This window comes from Lytechinus pictus, chromosome 3 (genome assembly GCF_037042905.1).
Source record: "Lytechinus pictus isolate F3 Inbred chromosome 3, Lp3.0, whole genome shotgun sequence".
In the NCBI taxonomy this organism is placed as follows: Eukaryota; Metazoa; Echinodermata; class Echinoidea; order Temnopleuroida; family Toxopneustidae; genus Lytechinus; species Lytechinus pictus.
This window is the reverse complement of record NC_087247.1, coordinates 43,663,885-43,683,229: the sequence shown is the minus strand read 5'-3', so window position 1 is coordinate 43,683,229 and position 19,345 is coordinate 43,663,885. Positions and strand designations below refer to the sequence as shown.

The following is a 19,345-nucleotide window of genomic DNA, read 5'->3' as shown; positions in this document are numbered from 1 at the left end:
TGTAAAGAACACTGTTCAATGTATAACTTCAATGGAGAAAGAAATATTTGAGGCAAACAGGTAATATCAAGAACAAATTAAGCCAATACATCACTTTTAACTACTTTTCAAAAACAAATGTCATACACATAACAACTTTTTGTGAAGTCCATCTACTTCATCTGCATGCACTCTCTCCATGCAAGTTAGCATTCCTGGCATCTTTCCTTTGTGGTTGACATGCAGTTCAACATTCACTATTGATAAACTTCATGCAGACTCTACTGAGAAGAACTCCCTCCATCTCTGTGAGCCACAGAGCATTCTCATTCCAGGGCCTACAAGGCCATAATTAGTTTATTAGCTATTTAAATCCTATATTCCTACAGTGTAGGAGTTATACTGACATATACATGCTACAACTCTAAACTACAATACTACATCACAAAACAACACACAAAGACAAGAAACACCTTTATGCAATCAAGCAACATCTAAATGATTAGTTTTTACTTTTAAAAACTTAAAAGCCCTTTGCCCTTTTATCCCCCCCAACAAAAAAAAATGGAATTCATAGGCATATACAGGAGTTTATATGAGCCTCTTGCTTAGGGTTTCCATTTTGAAAACGTTATCCAAGATAAAGAAAAAAAAGATGTATGTTTGATACAATCAAAGCAACAAGAAAACTTGTTAACAATTTTGATAATAAACTGGAGGGCATTCTTGTTTCAGTCATTTCAAACCCCTACTTTAGATCCTACATATATCATGAACTTAATCTTACAGAATATCAAAGGGAAAAATAGATTTCAGAGATTGGTGTATAAACAAAAATCAATTCAGCAAGTCGATTCTTCAAAGATGTTGATTTACCCAAAAAATCATTGAAAAATCAAATATTAAATTAGGAACTATAATGATCAATATCTCGTGTTTTTTTAATGTTTTTGTTTTGTTTTGAAATTTGCAGAAATTGAAACACTTCCTCACTCAGTAAGGTAAAAAAATATATATTACACCAATAATTCAGGTTTGCTATTGAGAAATGCTGACACCTTGAAAGATCAGCATTTTAATAAGTGTATTAAGGATCCTACTCCATGCATCTACAAGTTAAGTCAAGATCCACTATTTTTCACTATATATTATCAGGTCTAATTTTCATGCACTAATTATTAGACATTCTTACTGTTTTATGAGTGTGTGTCTTTGTCAAAGAATTAAGGTGCAAAATCTAATGGAAAAAATCAAATGTCCTGTGTTTCAATTGTATTAGTGTGTGAGGAAAAGGAAGATTAACACGGCTGGCTCAATTGGCTCATAGAAGCCTGTTTAAAGGAAATTGGAAGATACCAATATCTTTTTGTAAAAACCATCCCCTACATGTAAATACTTTGGAAGCACTATGGAAATACTCCTTAAATAAAAAATCCTTGAGAATTACTTCACAAGAAAAAAAAAATGTTTCATTGATCCAATTTGGAATTCGGACTATATTTTTGTATGGCAAGGGGAAATAATATTGGGGATAAACACAACAGGGAAATGAAACAAGGAAAAAAATAATCAAGGAATAGATTAATACAATGCATTAGTAGCAAGAGCACATTCCATAACATGCTCACAAATTTAACAAGCAAACTATTACTTTAACAGACTGAATAAAATGGAATTCAGCACATAAATAATAGGGCCTAGAATTCAAGTAATAATAACAAATTCAAACAGTTTTCTTAAATTATTTTGAAAGACAAAATAATCACTGATTTTGGGGGCCTTTTCTTGCTGAATTCAATTCACAGTCATTAGTTTCATTCATAAATATTTTGAACCTTAGTTCCTACATGATAATCATGCTATAATAAAATTATTCGTGCAAAGGAAGAAAACATTTCACATGAAAAAGTGTAACATAATAACATGCTCATCCATAAATAATACATGCAAAATAATTTCTCAGTGAATTTACCTCGTGCAAAATAAAATAACATTTATAATGAATACAGTCGTGCCCAAAAAAATGAACACATTTATTTGAGGGAAATCTCCACTCCAAAATATTGGGACCACTCATGCATGATGGATAAAGCAATTGCAGATGAATTGAATAAATACTAATACTCAATGACTGGATTCCAGAGACATAATTTAATCATGCGATAGCATGCATGGACTACATATCTATATCTCGATCTTAAGCAAATGAAAATATGTATCAAACAAAATTTTGATGGAAAAAGAATGCAAGCTTGCATGGGAGTAATAATTCATGTATATTTTTTTATTACACTCATCAGGCAATATAATAAATAAAAATATATTTTGTAACTCAACTAATTCAGCCTTGGCAAGCAGGGAAGGAATAAAGAAATTTGAAAAATATGGTTGAAATAAAATATCGAGAGCAAATAAACATTGAGGGGGGAACACATGGGCTAGCTGCCTCAACCAGCAAGATCTGATCGGTAAATATTGAAGACAATGATGTTGTTTTAAGTAAGAAGTTCATCAAATTCATGGAGTACACAATGGCTTTGATTTATAAAACTTTCGATTTGATTCGGATATTCCAAAAGATGAAATTCTCAATGCCAAACAAGTATAAAGTAAAGTTATCTTATAAGTGAAAATGATGGCAATTAAGAAAGAAAGTAAAACAAATTGTGTTATTGAATTTACAAATTAAGCCTACACCCCTTTGCTGGGCAAAATGATACTAAAAAAAACATTCATCCTGTTATTAAGATATATATTCCTTATGGCATGTCAGTGTAATGACTCGGCCACCAAAAACACAAAAACAAAGAGGTAGACCTACATTTTGATTCATTTTTTAAACATCATTATAGTAAGATATGTTTTGATTTTAATGTAACTTCTGTCATTTCAACAGTGTTATCTATTATATATAATTGGCAAAATCAGCCATCAAGTAAAGTATGATTTGGGGAATATAATTATTCTTTTCACTCTACAGTAATGATTCATTCTAAATCCTTTTTCTACAAACTTGCGTGGATTTCTTACACATAGTCTATGTAAATGTCACTCATTAAACATAAAAAGAAAAATCAAAAATTAAGTTTTTCTTCTCTATATTTTCATTATATCACAATAAGATGCTTTGGAACAATATTTATCACATATATTGCCTAATTTCTGCATAAAATCTAATAAAAAATTAAGGCAATTTTAGGGATAAAACAGTCAGTTTTTCATCTATACTACACAAAAAAGATGTTTCTACAAGTAAATGCCTGTTGTATAATGACAGAGGTATATTAGAGGCATATCAAAAATGTTATCTGCTCAGAATTAAATCATATAGGGCATAGGGCCTATAATTTTCTTGGGGAGGGGGCTAGCTATCTCATAGCGAATGCTTGCAAATCTTTTGATCCAAAAAGTGGACCCACTTTAAGAATAATGGCAGATCGGAGTTTGCTTCTTTATGCCTACAAAACAACCAATGAATTGGCCAATCAGTATGAAAATAATGGCATGTATTGTAATTTAATGATTACGTAGAATTCTATGTTGAAGAACGTTTTTTCGCACACTCAATATTTCTTCACAACAATTTTGTGCAACTTTGTCTATACTTCTGTGGCCTCTTGGTGAAATCAAATTTCCTACATTAACACAAGCAATAGCCAGACGGTGAGAACCCCCTGAATTAGCCTATCCATAGGCAATCTAAACACTAGCCTATACTAAGGACTTTCGTGTTGTACATGCCTAATGACACTGGGTTTTCCACTACTGAAATTAAATCTTAAAAGAAACTGATGGACATGACAGCATTTCCTTGAGAGCTGATCTATAAAATCTTTATTCAAACTGAAATATACTGATAAAAAAATTGACTCAAAGAATCGCGAAAGGGGAAATGTAATAATAATTCAGACCAACTTCTTTGAAGAGAAACTGATATTACAGAAAACAATCTACGTTGCAAAGTTACAGTGATATAATGCACCTACAACTAGTGGCATGGAAAAGCAGTTTAAAACCACTATATGACACATGAACTAATCACAACCATCTGAATCTACAACTCAAGAGGAAGTTAAATTTGACCTAGGCCTACATGCAGAAGTATTTTTTCCTCAAATTTGTGAGGGGGATGGTGGAATGAGGCATTCTTCCAAAGTGTACAAATATAGACAAGCTACTTCATGTACCTGCTAAGTGTGTAGGCCTGCCTGAAATCATGGGGCATGCTGAAATAGTGTTAAGTTGTAATGCTCTTATCATCAATAAATTTTGAGTGCCGAATTCAAATAATTAAATTGGATTATATATCTCAGGTACAGGGATGGAATAGTATTTGACCCACCCGGACTAGTCTCCACTATTTACTACTTTGAGAGTAAGTTCATATAGGCTCTACATGCCCTTCTGCTTTGATGCTAAGTTATTTTGATTTATATCAGGATTAGCCAAGTAAAGAATAAAATTCTTGTATCAAGGGAAATTTTATGATTCCTAAAAGTAACAGGTGCAGAAAGTTGTTGAGGAAATATTTAATTCCATTGAAGTTTCAAAAAATCAATTAAGTCAATGATAATAGCAACTAAAAGCAAAAAGAATAGCCCTCATGATTTTTCTTTGTCTAAATCAATAACAAAAAAAATTGTATCTAGCTGTCAATGAAATCGTGAAAGCATCCCATATATCTGAAATACCCAATAATATAAAGGACACTAAAATAATATTTCAGTGAGAAAGTAAAAATTATGCCTCCTCGCGGAAATTAAGTTGAGAATTCAAGGCAAGGTCAGATACAGTCAGGTAACAATAAAAGTGGGTTAGCAATCGACCAACCACAGCCCTGCATCCCACCACTGAGAAATAACTCAGTCAGCAAATCGGTTGGGGTGCACCGCAATGATGCTGAGTTTGTGCTGGGTTGAAAGATGCAACAATATGAACTAGCCTACCTTAGCATAAAAAAGGGGAGGATAGAAAACTGTTGATGGTGAGAATACACAAACTGCACATGTGCAGATATCATTTCCCTATGAGGCCGATTGTCTGGCTGCGCCAAGGGCATAGACATGGCCAGTGATACAGGCAGGAAATGAGAGAGAATAGGACCGCCCCTCCTCCACGAAACTGCAACTGCAGCAATATGTATGACCCAGTGGCTCCCAAGGGCTGAAAAGCTGAAGGGATTACTTTTTTGAGGAGGTGGAAATATTGCTGGTCTAGGCATAAAGAGATAAAAGACAAAAGACACACGCAGGCAGAAATTTTATCAGGTGACCATTTCCTGAATCTTATCCTGTAGACTACTAATGTTGCTGAATGTAAATTTGTGGTTGTTGGACAAACTTGATGGATATACTTCATTTTGGGAAGAACCCAAACTTTCCAAAGAATCATCTCATAGGCCTATCCTTTCATGACATAACTGTTTTGACAATTTTATACTTCTCCATCATTCTAATGTCATATTGATCATGATGATTGAAATCAAGCTACACAAAACTTTCCAATCAAATTTTTTTTCTAGCACAGGTCCTACTCAGGAAGTATATTACTCACTGAACTGATAAATTTATACCAAAAGGAAGTAGATAAGTTTAGTGTATCCTGCAGGTAATTAGTACTAGTAATCAATATCTCTTTTTTTTACAGGTGTCCACTTTTTTTGTCATATATGAATAATTGATACAATTTCGGGAAGCTAGCTGATATGGATCTAAACTTTTCAAATTATTGTCTGGACCAATTTCATTCAATTTTGTCGGAAGAAAAATTTCCCCACAAAATATGCCTAGTTGCTAAGCTCAGCATAAAGATATTTTGTTTAGAATATCCTTTTATTTGGATATAGGCCTAAATAATTATGAACAGATGAAATGATGCTCATCCACAGTAATTTGACAATAATCCCTACAAATATTGAGAATAAAATTCTAATAGATTCACATAATGCAGACCATCAAATGAAGAAATTATCATTTAGAATTTTTAGATGCATGGAACAAGGGAAGTTGGAGAATATAATGCAACTTCCTTTCCAATATTAAGTTAGTTTCTTTGAAAAATATTCTCGATGTAGACCAACAATAGAGAGACACATTTAGTTACAAACAGCACATTCAGGTTTAGGGAGTGTGATATTTTTTTCCAAAACTGTCATGCCTGTCAGCAACGTCTGGATTGTAGATTGATTCATCCATTATCATGGAATGAGTGATATACAATGCTAGGAAAGGGTCACAGCCCAGCCTAGACATGCTAGACGCAGCAAGGAGTCGGATGCCAAATGGGACACACCGGCATTGAATACAAACATATCAGAGCTATCGGGGTACCGTATCCACTCTTGTAATATGTTCACCCCTGTCAAATTCCAAGGTAAAACATTTGAAAATTGTTGTCAGGAACTATTTGAGACTAATGATGGCTTTATCCTAAACCTAATGTTGTTAATTGTTGGAATATAAACATATAAAACTTAAAAAGGAACCAAAAGAAACAATATAAATAAATAAAACAGTTGTTGTGTAAACTCATACCCATTGATAAACAGAGTATTTTTAATTAAGGGGGCTCAACTGATCAAATTCAAAGATAGCTTTGCCAAGGCTGACTAAACTAACAACTTCTCAACTGGAAAGACAAAAAATATAGTAATAAAATATATATTATCATTGAGGGCAGCGGTGCAACGTTGGACAGCACCATAACTATTTTAAAAAGTCTATAGATAAATATTGAGAACAGAGCCAGTAATAGAGCTCAAATAATGCAGTAAAAGAAACATCCTTCCTGCAAATTTTGATAGAAAAAGCTTAAGGAGAAGCTTCTTCCTCAGGTATTATGAGATGAGAGAAGAAGACGGTCAATGTTTTAAAACACAAGCAAGCCTGCAAGACCATCATGCATGAGTGGTCCCACTTCACTGTACAAGACATGTAAACACAAAAACATATCACTTTTTTTTTAAGAATGAGAAGTAAAAAACAAGGTGAGCAAATTAAAAAAAAGAAAACATTCAAAAACTAGCAGTAGGAAATGTATTCCCTACTTACCTTGTCCATTTGAAAATGACTGTACAGCAAATAATACAAATAACGTCAGAAGGATTCTCCGCCTGTGGCAGATAGCGAGGTCCACAAAGCTATACATTGTGGTACAATCTTTGTGGGACCCCAAATTCAGTACTAGTAAAGTGGAGACTACTGCCAAACTAACTTTTCCTGGCTCAGGGTTCTCACTTTGCACTGAATGGCAGGAGAGCTTTATATCCCCTTATTATGGGATATATGACACAGGGTCACTCATTCAGCCAATCACAGTGGAAGTTGAGCAGTCCAGCTGGTTGAGGCAGCTAGCCCATGTGTTTCTCTCTTACTACCACAGACTCCAACCATGAAAATCAGACACCTCAATGCATACACAGTATATGTTGAGATAACATTTCTGCTATATCAAGGAGTTTTATCAAACTTTTTTATTCTTCTCTCAGCTGATTTATCAGTCAGAGAAAAAAAAACTGCTTGTGCACATAAAGTTGTTGAGTTTCTATGCTTATTGTTGCAGAAATTTGTAAGCTCCATGATATATTGGACAAACAAAATCTGTGCACATGAATTAACCTTTTCAACTTTTCTTACTCAGCAAGTTGTAAGAAAACAAGAATTGTTCCAATTCTTTCACCCTACCTCAAGAAAGAATGGTCAAAATACTTTATAACTAAACAACTTGATGACATTTACAAACATAAACGTATTGCCTAATTATGATAATAAATTGATTGAATATGAGAAAACATAAAATATTAAAAATAACTTTAACAATTACTTAAGTAATAACTGCTAGTTCATAATATTGAAACTTCAGGTAGTACAGCCTAACAAAAAAATGCTTTTTAAAAGTAGACCTATTACAATCAGGAGCATCTTATATTCAGCAGTATAACCTAAACAAAATTCTTTCTTAAAAAATCTGTTAGGTTGTGAAGTCCAACTATGACCCATATACACAGAATAGGGAAAAATCACACATTTCTTTATATATTTTTTTTTCAATCAGATCATTATTACTATTTTTTTTCTTAAAGAAATTTAAAGAAATTGTGGTAAGATAAAATAACAATATGAAGTCTGCCAAAGTGTAAAACAGATGAACTTCATTAAAATAATCTGAGCTCATTACCACTGGAACATGAAATAATACCACTTCTTTTTCTGGAAGATGATTGTTAATCTTTCTACAAAATATTTTCAAGACTTTTCAAAGATAGCCATATTGCTGTTTTCTCATTACAGTCAACATAAAAACTATTGAGACTTTATACAACCTTGAATATATCAAGGATTTCTATAAACAACTTGAAATATTCAAGCTCATTTTAAATTTTCATCAAATTTTATATGACAATATCAAGGTTTTATAATTATTACTTATCAATAGTGAAATTTCACAATAAAAAATTTATATTCATAATCATATAAATACGGTCTCAAAATTCTACCCTGGTGTGTTTATATAAGTGAGTTCTACCTATCAACCATAAATATGAAAAATCCATGTAGGCCCTATTATCTTTTGAATAATAAATTTGGAGGCAAAATTTGAGGATTTACAGACAGGTCAATCAGTCAATCCAGACTTCATCTGTACAGAGGCTTAAAAATAGGATCAACTACTGTAGCACATTCAACAGCACATCAGAAAGGCCGAGTCCACCATAACAAAACTTTAAATTGAATAAGCATAGAAAAAAAAAAAAATTCAAAATGAAATTCTTAAGTTTCACTTAGTTTTAGAAAACAATATCAACATCCAGGTCATTATGCCAACATAAAACCAATGATGTCACATACTCACTGTTCCTTTTTTTGCATTTTTTAATATGAAATATGAAATTTTTAACTCATAATAAAGTGAAACAAGTTTAACTTCTCCCTGATCATGTGTAATTGCATTTTTTTTAATCTAATGAGATTTTATGAAGAGCTCACCTATTGTCAAATCCTTAAAACTTGGGAAATAGTAAGTGGCATCATTTAATGTCATACAGTAATTTCTATATTTTACATCCAATTTTGATGAAATTTGAAGTATAATGCTTGTTTGATTTTTCTCTATTGATTCCAATCAAAGTTATGTTGGGGCCGGCTTAACGAACCCTTTAAGTATCTTAACACCACCTTTTAACTATTAAAAAAAAAAACCATGCTGGTCTCATTCGATTTTTAAAAGGTAAGTACTGGTCAAGTCACCCAAAACAAGTTGATTTCTATGAAACTAGAGAAAAATATGAAAATTACTTTAAAAATTTGAGAAAAAAAGCTGGATGTAAAACAGGATGTAAAATAGAAATATTATGACTTTTCAAAGTTTCACCTATTTTCACAAAGCACTGGGTTATGCACAACACAGGTTAAGCAAACTAAGAGGTGTCGCACTCCCCATGTTCTTAATATATACAAGATCTCATTTTTTGTTTTAAAAAATACAATAATGACAATTACATATGCTCATGAAAATTGAAACATTGTTTACATTAAAATGAGGAAAAATGAACAATGAGTTGATGTATTTCATATAACAAAATACAAAGGAAATATGATTGTGACATCATCAGCTCCCTCATTTACATAACGACCAGTGTTTATACATCACTGTTTTGTGAATATACATTTAACCAAAGTTTTACCACTATATAACCAAAACTTTAAAATGCCATATCGTTCTTATTTCACAGACCATATTTGGCCTACAATTGAAAAATGGCCTAAATTATGAGATAAATACACTTAAATACATTGAGGGTCTGATTTCATTCAATCACACCCACCAAAAATGACATATTTATTGGTATTGCATGATGATTTAACACTTTATTGAAGTCTTTGCAGAGTGGTACACTAATTACTTACTGTCTGGGGAAGGGGTAGAGTTCAAGAAGACCTGCACAGCATCATGTAATAAAAGCAACAAACCTTATTGCACCAGCCTTTTGTATTACAGTAGCATATCGAGTGGGCAAGGGGGCATGTGCACCAAACGCCACCTTGACTAGGAATGGAAAACAAATGAAAAAAAAGAACAAGTTAACCTAATGAATAATCAAAGCAATCACAGACCTACAATGAACAGATTCTATGAGTAAGTTATCATGATTATCAAATTGATTATCTATTTCATGTTTTAGTACTCAAAGCTTTGGGTTCTTTCTTGTACTAAGCCCTAAAGATAGTTTTGCCATTTCTCCTTCTTATCAACAGATGGCAGCAATGCACATTTACTTACCCATGGGAAATTTAAAACTGAAAATGGGAATGAATGTTGACACATTATTTAGAAAATGGTGCATGATACAAAATCTAGGCTACATAATTAGAACTCACAGATCATTTTGCTGAATATGAGATTTGTATGCATAGTGAACCTAAATCCAGAAACCCATAATGATTTTACCAAAGCACTCAAACATTCAAAAATAAAATTGGTAAATGATGATATATCATCTGCAATCATGAGAATATAATCATGATAATGATAATACCCATTTACCGAATGTAGCCACTTCAGGTCACATAAACTGGTCTCCAAGGGGGTCCTGCATAATAAAACAAACATAATAAGAAATGAAATCATATTTAAAAAATTTTAACCACATATGACGATCACATTAATTCGCAAAAAAATTTGATAATTTAAAGATAAATGAAAGTAGTTGCAGTAAACACTGATTTCACGAGAAAGTCTGTAATATCAGGCTTAATTGTCACTATATCATTGAGGATCTAGATCTGGTACAGTTACATAAACTGAACTTTGTGAAATCACCAACACCAACACAGATAAGCGCACGTGGGACGGTGTATTATTATTGCTTTGAATGTTGGCCCGACGCTTGACCCGAATCCCATGCTTATTTGCTAATTTCTCAGCAATTACACAATTTGTTCCAGAATCCTTTGGCACATATCTTTTCTTTATTCAAACAGACACTTTGGTGGTCATTTTATAGGATTCTGTACGAACTCATATAGAAATCGTTACCACAACTGGCATTTATCTTTAACCCAAGGCAGACTGATTTGATGGTTTATATAAAGGCCGAAGATATGTCAAAAAAATTTATTATATGATACTCTAATAACAAAGTATTTCAATCATTGTATTATTAAATGGGTAAATTCGAGCCAAAGAGATAGAGATAGATTATTCAAACTTCTATAGAAGGCAATAAATTATTCATTCACATTATTATGCCCATTCCTTGCCATTATTCATGAAATTAAAATATTAAATGTAATTGACCTGGGAAACTTTCATATTGCGGTTCTTATGTTTCTATAATTTAATGGACAATTTCTGGCTTTTTTACCAAATTGTTTTATTCTTAACACCGATGTACATACAAGAAATTCATTGTTTTGAAAGGACCACCAATATGGCAAAATATACCCCTGATAAGTTTTTAAATAGATACAAAAAAATTTCATTCAACAAGTACCTTAATTGAAATTGTAAGTAATCTAGGCAATATGTTTATGTGTATGATTTGTTTTGTCTTATAGTATTCTTTTGTTTGTTTGTTATGTGTATCTATAACTTGTAATTTTATGATTTGTTGGGGTAGTGATTTTTAAAGGAATCTCCTCCTTTCTGCTACCCCTTACACTCTCATTATATTTATACCTTGCTTTTTGTCTTTTTCATTCTTGTATTAACCTCACTTGATGTAATACTTGTACAAATTTTGTAATGTGTTTTTTATGATGAGTGTTGAATAAATTTGAATTTGAATGGACAAACCAAACTAAAAATTTGTCTGACTAAACAATATATTTTTCAAATTCTTGTTTAATACATGAGAATTTGATTTCAAATTGATCCATTTTAAGATTCAATGAATTCCTAACATCTCTATGCAATTTGCCATTTTGCCACAGTGTATAATTTGAAATAAATGTTTTCTTATCAGGTATAAAGGATGTGCAAGTAGCATTCACATCAATAAATTAAATATTTTGTGCAATAAGAATTGTCTCCTTAAAAGATTTTAATCTACCAAGCCAAGAATCTCATCTTTTAAAAACTCAATTTTATTTCAATGACCACACCTCTGGAATTTTCTTTCTGTAGATATCAAGCAATCAGTTTTTAAGTCAAAGTCTAGGCAATTCATTTGAAACAGTCATTAATCAAGTTTGTTTCAATTTTATTTAGGCATTAATTATAGACACTTCCCTCCCCCTATATGTTGTAATTTAGTTATTTTGTTTTTTTCATTATGAAGTCTTTGTCAAATTATTCTGAAATGGGGTCAGCTAATCACAAGGCTTGCTCTTTTCTTGCTGTCCTATTCATATCCAATCCAATGTGGCTAGCTTTTTTTCTACTTTGTGAATATGACTCTCTCTTAGTAATAGTATATGTAATTTTCATGGATTTTATGGGCAAATAAATTGAAATTGAATTAAAAAATTGTTTTATCTAAAAATTTGTTTGCAGTGTATTTTTTATAATGTATCAAAAAACATGCATATCATTAGCAGCTTTATTTGTTAGCATTCAATGACCTTTTTTTAAATTCAATTTTATCCGGAAAGAAATTTATCTTTACATTTTAAGCCAGATATCTAGAGATGTATCTAATACTGAAATTGAAGGATTTGCATGTGGCTGAGATTTTCTCAGTCCACTAGATTCAGATAACAAGTTAAGAAAAGCCACAATATTGTTTGTCTTCATTGCCTCTTTAATCATTTAGTGCATTATGTAATAGTCATTAAAATGAGTCATGATTTATTCATTGTACCAGATGTTTCATTTGATAAAGTGGATTTTTTTGTTAGTTTACAATTGACACACAGAGAATAGAGAAACAATGTAACCATGGATTGAACTATGACATGTGTAAAATAAGAAATGAGAAATACTTAAACTATTCCTCCTGATTATCAGTCAGTAGTCCGATCCTCAAAAGGTAGCTTCTTTCATCCAAGTGATATTCATGCCCAGAGAGGTTTTGCATATTTAATGAGCTTGATGCAGACCAAAGCACCTCTTTTTAATACAGTCATTGCTGCTCAAAGTATCTATCAAATTTCATGATTTTGTTATCATTGTAAAAAAAATCATTGTTTCAGGTCATGTGTTTGAATTTACTTTTAAAAGATTTTACATCTAAAACATGCTAAAAAATAATTATTTTCACCTGACAAATGTTGTTATTTCTGCACTTTGTTTGAGCCCAAATGATTTTTTGTTAAATATGATTGATTTTTCTCTTTTTATTCAAAACCAATGCAATTTTGGGGTAGACTTGACCTATAAGTAGCAATCAAGGTGTGTCATCAAATTGGCATTTCAGCAAATTTGATCAGCTTCATAAAAACTAGAAATATCACCAAATGATTAGTGCCCCAACCTATGGCATTATTATGGTAATGTAGTTTTGAGCACATTTAGAAAAAAAGAATCTTGCATGTCTGTACCCCAAGATGAACATATATTCCAACCTTCATGAGCACTGGCTAAAAACTGGGGAAGAAGTATGATCTACGATGAGTTTTCCTGTATTTTGGCTATAATATGAGGTAGCATTGTCAGCACTATTCTGAAATGCAAAACAAAAAGTGTCTTGCACATCTTTACCTCTAGACAATGTGTCAGCCAAATTTCAAGAAAATTGGTTGAAAACTAATGAAGAAGTTCAAATCGCAAGATTTTTATGGAATTTTTGCCATATAAAATGTTGTTAACATGGCAACACAATTTCTAACACGAAAAAAATGTGACCTGCACATCTTCACCTTAAAGATAAATACCAGTTGTGGTAACAATCTCAAAATGAGTTCGAACAGAATCCAATAAAATGATCACCCAATATGTGCCAAATGGCTCTGGAAAAAATGTGTAATTGCTGAGAATTGAGCAAAATAAGCACAAATTTCCATAAAATGTCAGGTATTTTTCCTAACAATATTAATACACTATCTCACATATGCCTTTTTGTGTTAGTGGTCATCAGAATTACCGGTTTTCAGCTAAGATTTCACGAAGATAAGTTTATTTCAATGTACCAGAACTAGATCTATGATAATATGGTGGCATTTAACCTTGATTTTAAAGACTTTCTCATGAAAAAAATTGTTTGCTGCAACTACTTTCTTATACCTTTAAGACCAATCTGTACGCAAAATTTTAATGAGAATTTGTTGAACACCGATTAAGTGGGTCGAATCGCAACGGTTTACTTATTTTTTGCCATAAATATGTTGCTACCATAGTAACACTATTTCTGACACAGACAAAAAATTGTGTCTTGCACGTTGGACCTCAAATTGGTGTGTGCCAAATTTCATGAGAAGTAGTTAAAAACTGAGGAAGTAGTTTGAACCACAAGATTTTTACCTTCTTTTTGCCATAATATACCATTACCATGGCAACACAATATCAAACACATGTGAAAAATATGTCTTGCACATCTTTACCCCAATGTCCCAAATTTCATGAAAATTGGTTAAAAATGAAGGAAGAAGTGTGATGTGCAAGATTGCAACGGACCGACTGCCCGCCCGACCATACTGTGATTCCTATATACCCCCTGTCCCCCTTCAAACTTGGTTTGGCAGGGATATTAAAAAAATCAAATGAATACAGTGATAAACTTAAGCAAAATAGATATCATAAAATAATATTTGAAAATAAGCATAATAAAAATGACATAAAATAAATCAAAAGTGATTTAATATCAGTTATAAAAAGTTACAAGAATAGTTTACACTTAACATGCTTAAAATATAATAAACCTCAAGATCCAAACCTAATTCTCGAAGATTGTAAATAAAGGGGAACATAACCAAGGCAGGGATCAATATTTCAAAATTATTGTATTTGATAGTTTTCCTTTGAGTCAGAAGCAGATGTAAAAATGAACCTACTCACAAATTTGCAGTATCATAATAAGAGATAAATGCTTTATCAGCATGGTTTCTCAAGCAAGTATATTTCAAGTACTAAATATATATAACTAATATTAATATTTACGTATTTCACAATAAATTAATGAAAACAGACTAGATAAATATAAAAGGTAACAAGTGGAATGCCTCTGGCCGTCTCACCTGCATCACGCGATTCAATATAGCAGCAGTGCAGATTTTGAAAACTACTATAACTCGCACAAGATGTTCAGTGATACTTGGTTACTCTTATTTCCAAATTTTATGAACTAGACCAATACACTTATAGAGATATGATGGCAATTCAACAAATACCCCCAACGTGGCCAAAGTTCTTTGACCTTACATGACCTTTGACCTTGATCATGTGACCTGAAACTCGCACAGGATGTTCAGTGATACTTGATTACTATTATGTCCAAGTTTTATGAACTAGACCAACACACTTTCAAATTTATGGCTGTAATTCTACAAATACCCCAATTTGGCCAAAGTTCATTGACCCTAAATGACCTTTGACCTTGATCATGTGACCTGAAACTTGCACAGGATGTTCAGTAATACTTGATTACTATTATGTCCAAGTTTCATGAATCAGATCCATAATCTTTCAAAGTTATGATGGTAATTCAACAGATACCCCCAATTCGGCCAAAGTTCATTGACCCTAAATGACCTTTGACCTTGGTCATGTGACGTGAAACTCATGCAGGATGTTCAGTGATACTTGATTAACCTTATGTATAAGTTTCATGAACTAGGTCTATATATTTTCTAAGTTATGATGACATTTCAAAAACTTAACCTTAGGTTAAGATTTTGGTGTTGACGCCGCCGTCGCCGTCGCCGCCGCCGCCGTCGCCGTCGGAAAAGCGGCGCCTATAGTCTCACTCTGCTATGCAGGTGAGACAAAAAAGGAAGAAAAAACGAGGTAAAGAGGGAAAGTATGCATAAAAGGCTATAAGTCTAAGATATGAATTAAACTCATAATTCTTATATACCAAAGCTTTCAGTTGTCTTCTGCTTATTTTATTCATTTTGTTTATGCTAAAGTGAATTTGTTTATTTCTTAGTAATTTTTTGTAATTTTGTTTTATCTCCTTTTCTATCATTACTCATGTATCGCATTTTTCTATCTTTCCCCTACCTTTTCTTCTAAATCATTGTGTTTTTCTTTGTTTTTCTTGTTTTTTAAATCTACTCTTCCAACATTTATGTAAGTAATTCTTTGATATTTCCTGTATTTATCTCCTTGTCATCATTTTCTATCTTTGTTTTTTCCTTCCTTTATCTTTTCTTCCGTCAATAATTTTTCTCATGTATTTCTTTTTCTCTTTTTTTTCAATATCCTCTTCTGTCATTTCTTGTATTTCTTTGATTTTCCCTCTTTTTCTCCTTTTACCATTTCTCACATATTTCTTTTTTCTCTCTCTCTTCATTTATTAGTTCATATGTATTGCTTTGTTTTTCTCTTCCTTTTTTATATTCAATCACTTTTTATCAATTCTTCAGGTTACTTCCGTGTTCTTCATTAGCTAACATTGAGACTAGTTTGGATCTACACATACCTGATAACAGGACTGAGGCCAGTATCAAACTACATCAAGAGGTGCACTGAGATGGAGATGACCTCAGTCTTCCTTTTCAAGGAATACATTGAGCCACCTTCAAGTTTGCAGTTGATCCCTTGGTTAGAAGGGTTCTATAGTTGATACAAGAACAAGATATTTTCATGCATAATCATAATGGCACTCTGATCTTTACCCAGTAAAATGATCATCACTCAGAGTCCTATATACTAGGACTAATTTTGAAGGTGAATGGTTCTTTACTTATTGCTAAACCGATAAATGGGCGGATGGGCAACCCCAAAGCACAATGCCTGCATCAACCACCTACAGTGGGCAGAGGTGAATAAAAAAAAGACGTGGCATTTTATGTGTCCATAGTGACATGGGGACACCCGCTTATTTTGCGAAAACTCATACACATGTATTATGAGCTCTGAACATTGACCTGAACTATTGTATGTTCTACGGACTGTATAACCTAGAAAATATTAAATCTGTCAATCATTTAATCACACAAGTCACAATTTGGGGGTAGACAGACTGATATCTCCAACACACCATGCCCCTCCAGAAGTTTTCTGCAGGGGCATTTTAGAAAAAATGAATAGAACGGTAACTATTTGAGTAGAGTCTGATTAAAGATGATGATAAAAATATGAATTTCTAGAGTTTCACAGATTTATATTTTCAATTATGAATTTTTAAAGTCAGATGCATCGCATATGGGTGTTTCTTCATCAATGTCATAAGCAACAATCTCATGCTCAGGGCAAAACTACGAATAAGGGTGCTTAAAAGCACATTCCAATCTCTCTCTCTCTCTCTAGCTATATATGTTTTTTAAATTTATTATAAATCATAATTCATATAATTATTTCATTTTTGTGGATTTCCCCCTCCCTCCTTTCCCATTTCATGTTTTCTGGCATGTACTGTGGGAAATGTGCCCTCCTTAGCAAAGCCAGTACATCCTCTAGTGGGAGACCTAAATCAAACCTTCACATCAAACCATGGAGGCCAAGACATGATAACACCATCCAAAGGATCTGACAATCAGACAAAATATTGGAACATACATGTAGCAACATGTAACATAGATATAATTCTAAAGTTTTTAAATTGTTTCAAATCTGTATCATTTTGATATAATTTGGAAAAGTATCCCATCAGAAAGTGGGGAGAGGGAATAAAATATGAGATGATCTTGTACATTATTGACATTTGTATTCAGGACAGGGCAATTTAAGTTAAATATTGATATTATTACACTTAAAATCAGTGATGGGTCAACATTTTTCAAAATTAATAAAGTAATTATTCCTGAAAAAGGTACAAACATGATTTGACTGTTAGATGCAAAAGGCTAAAAAAAATACTAAATGTTCATAGTGTAAAAACCATGTGAAGAAAACAGCAAAAAATGCATTTATAACATATGATCTTTCTCCATTTCAAAATTTATTTTTCAATTGTATTCTATAACAACAGCAATGAAATGCTTTATATTTCCAAAGCCCGGGGGGGCCACTTACATTGACGAGTGGATACCATGCGCGACCAAAAAAACAAGTAAAAAGGATGTCCTTTTCAAGATAGGGCACGTTATGTACGTAACGTGATAAGGGTGTCAAAAACACAAAAATATTGAAAAAAGGGTATCTATTTCGCTTCGGAAAAATATACGTGTTTAGGGTCAAATAGGCGGGGATGATAAAACAAAATCAAAAGGTTTTATAAAAGATGTCCTTTTTGCCCCAACACTACGTGTTTAGAGTCCGATTTGCGCGAGGTGTGAAAGGTGGGGCCGTACTAAACCAAAATAATGGTGTGTAAAGGTAAAACCGACGACCGACGGACCCGTGACATAACAATAAAATATCGCTGTACTTGTTTAGGGGTTCATTTCAGGAAATACTTGCCAAGAGTATCGTTTTGTTTCTAATACTTGTTAAGGGGTGCATTTTCAGAATATGGAAAATACATCGCTGTACCTGTTTAGGGGCTCAATTCTGGGAATACTTGCCAATAGTATTTGTTTCCAATACGTGTTAAGGGTAGGGTTATACACGCCAATACTTGTTAAGGGGTGCATTTTCAGAATATGGAAAATACGTGTTTAGGGCGCTTTTCAAGACCCAGTGGTCGCGCATGGTATCCACTCGTCAATGGAAGTGCCCCCCCCCCCCCCCCCCGGGTTCCAAAGTTATACAGAGAGGAAGAACATAGAAAAAAACTATTGGTTTGGGATTTGAAAAGATAGCCAGATACTAATTCACAAGTAAAACCAGGGCTTCAAAATGGAATAAAAATGTTGTCATATGCCAAAAGAAAAATGAGATGAGTCTTCAAAAAGACTATCCTGTTATTTTAAGGTTGTACATTACTTCTGTGATCAGTGAAGCAGAAAATGTAAACAATACTTACCTTGATTGTATACCCTTGTGGTCTAGACACTCTCCTAATCTCATTACCTCTTACTGATTGACATTGTCTAGTGACAGGCTGTCTATCTTTAGTTACATTACTGAAAGAAAACACAAATATCTGGACTTAGTGGAACAACTGGTAGATCTTTATCTCTTTGAGTTTGGTTATCTACTGAAGACAGCAAGTGATGATTAGATGAATCTTGCCAAGGATCAAATAATGTTGCTGTCAAAGTGCCAATACACAGCTACATGTACATTTAACATATTATAATGTGTTCTCCCAATGCTAACAGGGTGGGGGTGTTGCATAAAGCTTTTCAGAAGTAATGTATGAGCGGTGATTTGATCTTGTGGTTATGAAAACTTGCAAAGTGTTTCAACAGAATTGAACTGAATTTACATGTACATATCCACGATT

General features: G+C 32.8%; 1 long non-coding RNA gene across 1 annotated transcript; it reads right to left on the bottom strand.

Annotated features, from left to right (window-relative positions):
* Nucleotides 1-4,549: 4,549 nt before the first annotated feature.
* LOC129256295 (uncharacterized) lies at nucleotides 4,550-19,021 on the bottom strand. Its single transcript, XR_008583970.2, has 4 exons — nucleotides 18,923-19,021; nucleotides 16,496-16,629; nucleotides 10,522-10,567; nucleotides 4,550-10,023 (listed from the first exon to the last, which is right to left on the bottom strand). It is a non-coding gene; the product is annotated as an uncharacterized LOC129256295 (long non-coding RNA).
* Nucleotides 19,022-19,345: the final 324 nt, after the last annotated feature.